Raw genomic sequence first — 13,064 nt, 5'->3', positions numbered from 1 at the left:
AAATCGCATTTTTATCCATTTCATATATTTTGATCATTGTGTGTCGCTTTCGTTGCCATGACTGCAGTAGTATTTTGCTATGAGGTTATCTTTTATACTGGACTGTTTCCATAGTAATTTATCATTATCTTTTTCATATTATGGTTACATGACTGCAACAATTTATATTCAACGGCGTGAAATGATTATATGTACGGTATCTTTAGAAAAAAAATGTTTAAACAAATCAAACATTATTAAACTATTGTTAAGTATCAAAATGCTAAGTCATTTAAGGGGGCTTTATAGCTGAATAAGACCCCAAGTAATAGTCAGTAACAGTAGAGCATTTTTATACATTGTTACTAGATAAGCTATCCAATCAACATCACGGAAATTTCTTATTTCCTATGCCGAAGGAGTGAATAAATGCTTAAACTTTACCGAATGTGAAAAGGTTGGATAATCGAATTAATAGCATTGATTTCATTAATTTTCAATATCCTGAGTAACGCTGGCGTCATTTGTAAGTTCCCTCAGTAGCGATTGCAGTTCACACTCCCTAAGAGAGAGTCTGGGAAAAGGTATTTTGTCATTGTTATCTGAAAACTGCTTACAACCTCAACACAAAGGGATTGTGTAACCACCAGGAACAGGATGAATTCCCTGACAGAATAAAAATTGAAACAATAGAAAAACTGACATTGTCAGTGACATACCAATTAACATCGAGGTGATCAGATAAAACACTTCTCGGTATGCTGTGTTCCTTGTTAAGAATTCCAGGCGTATGGTGAAGACGAACGCAGTTTACTCCAGTATGCATTGGAGATTTACAAGTCTTAACTGTACTGCATATTTGCGTGTATCTACCACTAATTAGTTTCCAAAGTTCGAGGGCCTAAAAACGAAAGCAAATCTTTACCGAGACGAAAGTAACTTTGTTTTTCTCCTCTTCAAACAGGTCTAGCACTTTAAAGAAAAGAAAATTTGAAATTCAAGTCATCTTAATCTGGAATTCTCCGTAGAGAGATGAAAATTCCATTACTAAACCAGACGGCGAATTGACACGCCTCCTTTGGCTTTCACTGTTTAGTTTGGCAGTGGTTTTAAAACTTTTCCCGAGCATTTCCTACTCTCCGACCCTAGTAAAAATATTTTTTAAAACCACATATCCCCACCGAAAGAAATATTTGCCTCTTTTTACTTAGCCGTTTCATTGTGTGAATGTAAGAATGTTAGATATTAATATGATATAGTTAAACTAAATAGTAAGGAAATGTATCTTTTTTCTCTCTTTTTTGAAACATTTATTTCCAAGAGAAATCATTTTGAATTATGCGATTTTTAAAATTATTAGTAGATTAGTAAGGTCAAATGATACATGGAAGCGACATTTTTCTGAATCAGAAAAAAAAAATAAAATAATAAAATAAAATAAATTAAATAGATAGTAATAGAATAATATTATATTATAATAACGGAACTTGAGGGAAACTACTCGGAAATTGTTGCCTTGGTATACATAAAATCAAGTTTTAGTCAAACAAATTATCACTGTTTATATATATACGCCAGCATAACAAGATTTAGTTTATTTCATACATTTAACCATGGAAGGATACAGTCTGTTTACTCAAACTTTTATGATTTTCTATATTGTATGAACATCGCTAATAACAAACAAAATTTTTCAATCAAAATGCCTGATGTATATGCAGTTAAGAAAAACGAAATATGATTTAGTCGAGGGTTTTTTCCCTTCTTTTTCCTATTGAGGTGGGAATGCCAGTAATCTCGATTACAGCCACTCAAAGCAGGCACCAGTCGATGGTTGCTTTTGTTATTTTTTCTGTTGCATCAGTTGCATTGAAATGGCTTGACTATGAGAGGAGTGGGTAACTAATTTGGCAACAAGCAGATATGAGAGTGTCTACCATGCAGCGAAATTTAACGGAAGGAGAAACTTTTTTGTATGATGTGGATATTTTAAAATAATTTATATTACAGCTTCTCTTATACAGATAAGAGAAGTTGTCAGACTAATTTCATTTTCCTGTCACTTTGAACTCAGTTATAAACGAGTTCTGTTAAGAATTATGCTTATTGGTTGAAATCATTTGATACCGAAAAGATGGAGATTGAAGCAACCCCACTTACAAAATAAATCAGTCAACAATAAATCAGTCAACAGCCTTTTAGTGATATACACAGTATAATCAAACACATCAGAAGAGTTAAGTTTAGTTAGTAGTACTCGGACCTCTCGCTGGATTATTACCAGCATCTTCCACGGTTAGAAATTGTGTAAATTACATTTCTAACCCTTCGTGCAGATACTGCGAAGCGCATGCTGGGATATCTAAGCAAATCAATGGCGAGAATAGCTACATTCTAAAGTTATATCTTGACTGAGTGCTTCACTTTCCAAATCCCCACTCAGCTACAAATCAAGTGTCTCCAAATATTTGAGCTGCTTCTTCCGAAATCGTCTCTAAAACAAACTTCAATAGCAAACTGCTCAAAGACTATAAAAGGAATTTTCCAAGTGGAGACCGTTACGAAAGGTTTGAAATCACGTATATTTTAAATATTTGAATGATTTCTTGGGTGTAAACAGGCATTCATAAGAATATAAAAATATATATGCAATCCTGAAGCATAGTATGAAACAACTCGACTGTACAAATGCAAAGAAAGCGTTTGAAAATTCATCGTCCGTTATCAAAGTTAAAATAAAGATATTTTCGTTTTAGACATAAGCTCACTGACATATTCTTGAACAGAGAAAGGAATTGTGCACATCAAGTCACTAATTTATCAGATTGACGTCCAGAATAAGTGAAGAAAATTAAAGCTAACCCATCTTTACAAATTGAGGTAATTGACCAAGTCTTCCTATAACGAATATCGTTGTACTAGTTCCATTATGTACGTTATCTCAAGTTGTGATAAACACGCTCTCATTAGTAGCCCTATTAAGTAATAGGCATTCGGAACATTCTGTTCACTTTCTCGCCTAGAATTTCATTAAATGCGCATGATGTACCCTGGCGGTGAAAATTTGCACTAACTAGTAATATCCAAAATGTGTCTGGGTTCAATGAAAATAATTTTTTATTACAAAATGCAATGCACGTCTGAAGATTATTATTATAAAAAAAAAAAAAAAAAAAAAAAACTTTTCTCCTTTATGGAATTTTTTCCTCCCCATGACGGGTACTGGTACCAAGAGATAGGGTGGTTGGTTTGGTTTGGTTTGGTTTGGTTTTTAATGGCGCATTGGCAGCTAAGGCCATAATGCGCCAAGACAAATTTAAAATGTTATTAAACATTTTGGTAGCAAAAGCTACCAGGGTGGTTGGTTGTGTCCGCTTATTATTATATTATTGTTATTATTATTACTGTTCGTCGAGGAACTCTCTTACTTATCATACAGGTGTTCAGGATCGCAGTTTTCTGGAGTTCCATGTAAGTGTTCTCTGGGAGACCTATTGCTGCTAAGTTCTTATGGAGGCTCTTTGGCACCATGCTGGTTGTTGATACAGTCATCGGGATAATCATTACTTGTTCCATATGTCACATATCTTTGACTTCTTGTCTTAGGTCTGATCACTTTCTGATCTTTTCCTGGTGTGTTTTCTGGAGCTTGCTGGTGTTAGTCACCGCTATGTCGATCGGGTAGTTAGCCACTTACTTCTTGCCGATGAAGGTTACGTCTGATGTGTTGTGCAGGATCGTCATGTCTGTTATAATGACACGGTCCCAGTATAGTCTGTGAGTAGAGGTCGCTAGTATGGCCCGAGGCTCGTACTTGTAATACGGCTTCTGATTACCTCGTCGTGTCTGTGAGTGAACTCCGTCTGAGCGATCACCCTGCATCGTATGGTGATGTGCTGGATTGTTTCTGGGGCTAGATGGCATCGACGACATGTGTTATCTGTTACTTCGGGGTTCTTGGCGATGTATTTTCTGTAGCTCCTGGTGTTAATTACCTGATTTTGGTTGGGGAGCATGAATCTTTCAGTCTTGGAGAAGAGCTTTCCTTTCGTGAGCCAAGGTGTGCGTTGGTAGCACAGTGGTATCGTCACCGTCCTCCCCACACTGGGGTTTTTTCGTCCAGCAAAACAGGCAAATCGACTACGGAACACAGGCAATTTACAGATACAATACACATGGGTATATGTAAGAAATTACCGGGTGACCTTAATGTAATAGTTTTATTTATATATATATAGTTTTTTTTTTCCCGTGAGCCAAGCGTTGGAAGCCATCTTATCTATGCAGTCTTGATGGAAGTCATAAGTGTCTGCCATGGAGTATCTTCTTTGTCTGTCTTTGTTTTTTCTGTCTGTGTGAGTGTGGTCTCCTTGTTGAGGTCGAACGTTGTGTGCCGTTTGTTTTTCTTACGGCTTGGTGGATTGGTGCTGTGTTTTCTTGGACGTAATCCCGCAGGTTCATAATCGTTTTCTTCCATTGTTCAATGAGGTCAGTCAATCCCTTCCCTCCTTCTTTACGGGCTATGGTCAGTCTCTCGATGGCCGACTTCGAGTGGTTTTGGCGGCCCTTGGTCATCATTATCCTGCTCGACCCCATAATCTCCGCCAGCTCTGTGTTAGCACTAGGACTGTGTAAGTGTTTATATTTGTGACCATGTTCCCACCATTCAGCTTTGATTTTAGCAGGCTTCTCAGTCTCTGATAGTATTTCTCAGTCAGGCAGGCCTTTATCTCCTTGTGGTCTAACTGCATCATCCCCAGATATTTGTTGTCTCCCCCCCTTCTTCCTCTCCCTCTTATTATTATTTCTTTTATGAATATAAGTAAAATAATAAGAGGAGTTTACCTCAATATAGTACGTAGAACACTTCCGTATGATACCCTCCAGAAATTAAAACGAAAAAATCGACAACTTACCGGTACATTAGAGTAAAATATAAATAATTAAATAATCAATTTAACACAATTCACATCAATTTAAAACAATTAAAAATCAAATTAACGCAATTGAAAGAATCTAACGAAAATATTCAAAACGATTTTCCTTCCTGAAGCTGCCAACGCTTTTCGACCGTATGTCGTGATCACCGGAATGAAAATTACCGAATCGGGTTAAACCTGATACTTAAATAGAGATTATTTGTCTTCGCGCATGCGCGTAAAGGTCCACGCATCGGAGATCAAATATGGCCGCCGAACATTTCGGCGGCCATATTTGATCTCCGACGCGTTTTGAAGCGCTTGTGCCATAAAAATTGTAAAGGTTCTTCCTCTGAGCTGAAAAGAGAATGGGAAGAACATACAGGAGTAGTAGCAAGTGCAGTAACAGTCAGAAGACGCCTCTTCAAAAATGGACTTGTAGCCCGTCGCCCTAAGAAGAAGCCCCTCCTCACACAAAAAATGAAAAAGGTCCGATTAATTTGGTGTAAGGAGCATGTCAAATGGACATGCTCCTTATGTGATGAAGAATACCATCCAGACTGTATAGTGTCCACAGTGAAATTCCCTATCAGCCAAATGATATGTGGGGGAGGGTGCATTTCGTAATGCGGAGTAGGTCACCTGCAGTTTATAAAAGGATCCGTAAAATGCCAATGGATGCCTCCCTATATTGGAAGGCAAATTGCTGCCAACCATTAGAGACCATTTCAACCTACCAAGTAACTGCATCTTTCAGGACGACTCTGGTCCTTGTCATCGGGCGAAAAGTGTAAATAGGCACTTCTGTAGTTACTTTAGCTTCATTTCTGCATTAGAGGTTCGACAGTAATGTGTTTACATTTGTTACAGGTGAAAAAATGGTGGGAAGAATGGTCCATTACAACTGTTAGCTGGCCAGGAAACAGCACAGACCTGAATCCCATAGAGAACTGTTGGCGTCGTGTGGAATCTGCAGTTGCCAGAAAGAAACCAAAGACCCTTCGTGAAGTTCAGGAAGCCATAATTCGTGTTTGGAACCGCGAACTATCAGTTGATTATCTTCAGAAATAGATCTTGTGAATGCCTCGACGGTGTGCTGCAGTCATCAGGGCCAGAGGCGGTTCAACTAAATGTTAATTTGCACCTGGTGAACTTTTCATTTTGTTTTCCATTTAAAACGATAAACTGAAGCAAATTGAGGGCTTCTGATAACATTTCACCCATAATTGTCGTGTTTACCAAAACTGTTGTATAAAGTTTGCAAATGCTCATTTTGGAATATTTTGAGAGCACCTGTCAAATATTACTTAGCTTTACCTTAACTATCAATAAATATCTTTTGTTTATATTTCTATTTGTGATGCTAGTCATTAATGTAACATACCATCGCGAAAAAGGGTTAGAAATGCGAAATTCCTAGGTAATGCACTTTCTTTGAACACCAGTGTATATGCCAACGTGTGGTGTTTAATAGCACACGAATCCAACTTTCTGATACATAAAATATTTAATTGAAGCCAGGCGAGGATCTTATGGAGCATCAGGGAATCTTTCGGGATAGAACTCCCTTACACGGAGACCTGTTACTAAATCCAGATGTTTAGCGAAGCTAGACTGAAAAAGTCTGGCTTAACAAAGCTAGACTGAAGCAATAAGTCTGGCTTAACGAAGCTAGACTGAATGTTTAACTAAGCTAAACATTCAGTGACACATAGTATCCGGTAAAATACGAATACTACGCGTTGATACAGCTGATGTCTGGATGCATATATTAGGAAACGTATCTTTGTGTTGAACCAGCGACGTAAAAATAACTACCAAGAGGGAAGCGGTTCGATTGAAGACCATCCACAGATATCAGTCGATATTTCGCCAGTCACTTAATGCTCACCCATAAGCATGCTGATTTTACTCTTTTACTACACGCTTATCTGCCCGTTTAACACAATGGTATCGTCACCATCCTCCCCACACCGGTCAAGAAAAGGCCCGGGTTCGAATCCCATCGATGACGCGAGGAACTTTAATGGACTTTTTTCACTCCGTGACTGAGTTATTCAGTCTGAGGCGTAGATAGAAAGGTTTCTCCCCCCCCCCCAGAAACTCGGGTTTTTTCGTCCAAAAAAACAGGCAAATCGACCATAGAACACACGCAATTTACAGACGCAAATACGGGTTTATATATTAAATTATGGGGAACTCTAATATAATAATTTTTTACTACCCGCTTAAGCTGTTTACGTTTAGATTTTATCGTTTGTAAACAACATTGATATAGCAATTTTCATCCAGTATTCCGTCAGAAAGAAACTTCTGCAGCCCACATGATTAGCATTTAGATTTAGCATATAGTAGAGGCATATGATGCAGTCCATTTTCATTTTCACTTGTAGGTCGTTTAGCATTTGTGTAATTTTTACACTGAACGAGGAGCTAGCCCGTTGCAGCAACCCCCAACCTGGAGGGCCGGGGTATCTCTCTTAGTCTGGCCCCTACCCTTTGACCTGTCCGGCTTGGGAGGCCCTACCAGTAGCTAAGCTACCGCCGACTTAGCTCTCTGGGTCATCGGGACACGCAAGCCCCCCCCCCACACCGCGACAAGATGGAGAATACCATCGGGGGAGGCATGCCAAAGGCTATCGGCATGTTAAACTCTGTTCTGTGGAGCAAAAATATCCTAAATAAAACAAAGAAACTTATATTTCAAACGATTGTACAAAGTCTTCTATTGTATGGAGCGGAAACCTGGACATTGAATAGGCGAGCGGAAAACAAATTGCTCTCCACAGAAATGGATTTTTGGAGACGCTCAGCAGGAACTTCTAGAAGAGGCACAAACGGAATGAAGACATAAGGGAAAAAATGGAAGAGAAAAAGACTATTATTGATACCATCAAAGAAAAGCGTCTAACATGGTATGGACATGTAAAACGGATGCAAGAAAACAGATATCCAAGGGCTATCCTGGAATGGATACCTCCTGAAAGAAGGAGAAGAGGAAGACCTAGGAGGACATGGATGGATGGAGTACGGGAGTGCATGACAGCCCGAGGCTTAACAAGGCTTAAGGTCCAAGACACCTTGAACCGCACTTTATGGCGGGAAAAAATTCCTAACAAGAATTAACTTGTAGGCTGAGGAAACCCATTGTAAATGGAAACACTCCTCTTGAAGATGAAGAAGAGGCATATGATGCAAGAAAATAAGCTTATACAGCAAAAAAAAAACCTTCTCATTCACTTATCCATTAGCTCCAAATGTTTGTCTAGTTCTGCCTTGAATTTATTTAAGCTGTCCACTTCTACAACGACAGATGGAAGTTTGTTCCAGAAATCAACCACCCGCTGGCTAAAGGCAAATTTCCGCACATCTATTCTACAACTGTCTTTCCTTAATTTGAATTTGTGTCCAATCAGGCGAGTAATCTGGACAAGAGTAAGAATACCATCAGCATTGAGCTTGCACACACCATTCAAGGCCTTATACACCTCAATCAGATCGCCTTGCATGTAACTAATCTCTAGATGCTGCAATTTTCAGAACTTTAGCCTTTCTTGGTAAGAGCAATCCTTTGTTCCTCTCAATCTCGTTGTCCTTCTCCGTACTCGTTCAAGCAGTTCTACATCCTTCCTAAAATGAGGCCTCCATACCTGTATACAGTACCCAAGGTGTGGCCTGACCATTGCCTTATACAAAGGGATAATCGAATAATCACTTCCTTATCCCTGCTAGAAAAATTCCTGTATATCATTGACAGGATACCTTGAACTACTCTTGCAGCCTGTCTGCACTGTTCAGAAAACTTCATATCTGACTGCACAATTACCCCCAGATCTTTTTCATTCTCCACTTCCCTGAATGTAGTGCCACACAGTTGGTACGTTACCCTGGGGTTATTGCTCCCCAATGCAGTACTTTACGTTTGTCAATGTTAAACTTCAGTTGCCACCTATCAGCTCATCTGCTAAACTTTTCTAGATCCTGTTGCAATAGCGTACAATCATTTCTTTCATTAACAACCCTGCCAACCTTTGTATCATCTGCAAACTTGGACATTAAGCCTGATATACCTTTATCAATATCATTAATAAATACAGAAAACAACAATCGACCCAACACCGAACTCTAGGGGACACCACTAATAACATTAGTCCACGAAGAGCAGTGTCCATTAATTACCACTCTGTCTTCTTCCACTCAACTGTCCCTTTATCCATAACAGAAACTTGCCCTTAATGCCATACAGCTCCCCATTTGTACAATTTGTAGCCTTCCATGTGCAAGAGTATCGAAAGCTTTCCTAAAATCCAAATATATGGTGTAAAAATTATTTTTTGCATTTAATTCCTTTGTGACCACCTCATAGAAACTAATCGAATTGGTTAGACAAGACTTCTCCTTAACAAACCACCCATACTATGTTTGAACTATAACTGCAGTTTTGTCTAGATGATCCTACAGTGCTTCTTTAACCGGTGGCTCCATAATTTTCCCCAGAACAGAAGTAAAACTAAAAGGTCTGTAATTACTCGTGTCACCCTTTGTTCTCCCTTTGTGAATTGGGGGACACATTTGCACAACTCCAGTCCATGGGGCTTCCACTGAGTACAAGGAAGCTACAATAATTATGGCTAAGGGTTTGCTGCCTCCTTTAATATAAGTGGATAAATCCCACTCACCACCGGTGCCTTTCTTATGATTAGCTTCTACAGTTTCTCCTCCACTTTGCTCTCAGTTATTACAAAATCATTTAGCTCCCTGCTAGAGTTTGACAACCTTTTGGCATTCCCCTCTCTGAATAACCGCCCATGTGTGAATGTAGATGCAAAATACTCATTGAGCTTATTCAATACCTGAGCAGGATCATCAATAGTCCAACCATCGATATCAAGTGGACCAATCTGATTCATCCCCTTCCTGCTAGAGTTTACATAATGAAAGAAGTCTTTGTTGTTGTTCTTTGCATCCTTTGCCAAAGATTTCTAGTAATCTGCCTTCGCCTACCTAACCTCTTTTCTGACTTGATTGCAGACCAGCTTATATCTACCATAAGCTTCTGTGTCACTTGAAAATTTATATGCATCCCATGCATTATTCTTCTCTGCCACGAGTCTCATTAGTTCACCTGACATCCATTTATGCCTAAACTTTTTGTTGTTGGTAATATCATCAGTTGGTCCCACTGTATAGAATTTAAAAACTGTCTCAGACTACCGTAGTCGCCTTTACGAAAGTAAACACCCTTCCCTTTACCCCTTATGGTTGTTATATATTTGATTAAATTCCACAACAACACACTGTGATCACTGCCACTCAGTGGTTCCTTTATCTGTAGATTCTTAATGCATGAAGAATCATTGCTGATAATCAGATCAAGAGTATAACTCCCTCTAGTTGCCTCTCGAATATGTTGCTGTAGAAAACAGTCGTCCAATAAATCCACAAAAGCCTTGCCTGTGTGCGAATGACAATCCACAAGTTCCAGTCAATATCTGGGAAGTTAAAATCTCCTATTATAAGACAATCTGATTTACTGGCCTTCTCTATTTCTCTGTGCAGTTGTTCGTTGTATTCAGAGTCATTAGGCCTAGAACACACTCCTACTCTCAATTTTTCTTTCCTAGTGCGTATCACAGTACCGGATTAAGGTACGGGCTAGCCAGACTCCTGCTCAGGGCGTCATTCTTTAAGGGGCGCAAAAAACTGAAGAACAATGAGGCATGTATATGTATATTCAGTAAAGGGCGCCGAAAAATCATTCTGCTCGGGCGCTAAAATACTTTGGTCCGGCACTGTGCTTATGTCACACCAAACTGACTCAGCATTGCATTGTCCACCCATGTCAGCTGGATTCACTTTCTTAGATTTTGTTTCTTAACTGACTGCATAACCCGTTTCCCCTTCCTATCCTGGCTATCTATTCTGTGAAAATTGTACTCCCTAAATTCCAATTCTGCATTCCTTATATCTGTGCGACACCACGTCTCTGATATCCCAACAATATCTGCCTTTGATGTCTTCACCAGCACCTCAAATTCATCAAATTTGTTTACTATACTCCTAGTATTGGTGTACATGCAAGTATACATGCACCTGACCTGTTCTTATTCTTAGTTACCCTGAGCCCATGTATTTACTTCTTCCGCGATGACTCCCAGCAGTCCATGAAATCCCCAGCAATTTGTTTTCCAGGCTGCTGCTCATTCCATTAGAAGCAGTGCAAGAATCACTTTCACATCTGCCTGTGGCTACTGTTAATCTATTAGTCTCTGTATCCCCCCAAGCTGGCAGTTTTCCGATCCACCTAACACTGCCTGATAGCATCATCAAATATTTTTGCACCCTTTCTGTTTAAGTGTATCCCACCCCTGCGTTGCCTGATGATCAAGTGCAAGCTCTGACGTTGATGTGGACAGCTGAGAGCTTGATGCCCCCCCCCCCCATCTGAATCCTTCGATGGCATCTGCCTTGTTCTGCAAGCTCTGATTGTAGGCTGTCAATGCGTAAAAGCGTACACAAGTATATCTGGCTTATTCACAGTTCGTTGTAATTAAAAATCACTGCCAACATTTGGTTTGCGATACCCTCACCTCGTTATAACGACAACGTAAAAAATAAGTTCCAGTAATATTCAAATATTCTTTCCCTCATATCAGCGCTCCAAATTAGGAAAAAGAAAATCATTTCGACATTTACTTTTTTGTGTTTTTTATTTGATTCATTTATTGGGTTCGCTTTAATACTCTTGAAATGAAGAAGCAGCACAGAAGGAAATGGAGTCATGGAATGTGAGTGGAGCAGGGAGAAAACTATGGTCTGGCCGAATAATGATATATATAAAATCACGTTGGAGTGGGAGAGCCAGCTCAGGATAAGCAAATAAACATACTGGAGATGGAAAAAAAGGCTATCTTTGATAATGTTTGCGAGGTTCATATGGTTGGTTTACTCGAACTACATGGTGAGGATTTACTAGCAAAGAGCTCCTTGAACCTGAAATCAGAGATGTAAGTCAAGGTTAAAGAAATTCTAATGGTGTAGCTCAAAAAATTTATAGCAACTAAGAACCTGTCAGGAGCTTTTACCCATTTAAAATCTGTAATGTTCATCTTTGTTGATAAGGTGCATGCACGCCAAAGAGTAGGAGGTAACAGTGACATAAAGCAGAAACAAATGCCAACAGCCCTTCAGTTTTAACGGCCTCAACCCTTTACTTACAACAGAAGAATCGTTATTGTCTGTGTCAGCAGAAGATTAATAAAAATAACAGAAATTTTCATTCCTTTTTACAATGGTTATAGGTCCAGTGGAGTTGGTTCCACATTAAATAAACCAATGATCCACGCAGTTTGTCTTCTCTTTTATATTACGGTGTTATATAGCCAGGTTTCTGTTATTAATACATCGTGTATGCAAAATTTACTTCTTTCACTCTTACTCTGTCGCTAATTTATATTTAAAATTCACTATTTAATATTTCTTCATGGAACACATTTATCGTTGTAATGTGGAAATATATGGAATACAATATTGGCATTCGCTTAACGAGTCGTTTTCAAGGAACTTTACCTGTCGTTAAGCGGGTATATATGTACACATGTTAATCTGCTTTTGAAAACTTATTACCAAAGATGGTCGGCATTTGGACTTTGGTTGCAAGCAATTGTGTGCAACTTTTTGTGTTCACCTTTCAACCTATAAGTACGTATTATGGTATATTTTGGCAGGTGAAAATTTTTTATTTTTACTATACTGTATTTTCTATGCACTGTACGTTATATTTCTCTCTCTCGCTCCTTCCAAAAAAAAAAAAAAAAACCTCTTTTACCGTACTATCTCCAGTAAGTTGCACTATAAAAGCACAGTATTTTCGTGGCCTCTTTTTTTTTTTTTATGACCACACGAAATCCAAAAAGTTCCAAGATCAAGTTATGAGGTTGTCTTATTTGGAAGGTTTGACTATATAACACAATATAAAATGCGTTATTATCAAATTAAATGAATAATTGTACTCGGACTTACAAACCAAGTTGGGTTGGTCGGGGTCCTTAGATAATATAGTATGTTGTCATGTGTATATTGTATTGTCAATCGAATCTGTACTCCGCCACAATTTATTTCTTTAGTTAAAAAAGAAAAAGTATACACGATTCACTATTTACAGTA

Source organism: Mastigoproctus giganteus, chromosome 10 (genome assembly GCF_048544385.1).
Source record: "Mastigoproctus giganteus isolate SK-2022 chromosome 10, ASM4854438v1, whole genome shotgun sequence".
Taxonomy (NCBI): Eukaryota; Metazoa; Arthropoda; class Arachnida; order Uropygi; family Thelyphonidae; genus Mastigoproctus; species Mastigoproctus giganteus.
Note: the sequence above shows the minus strand (reverse complement) of the source record.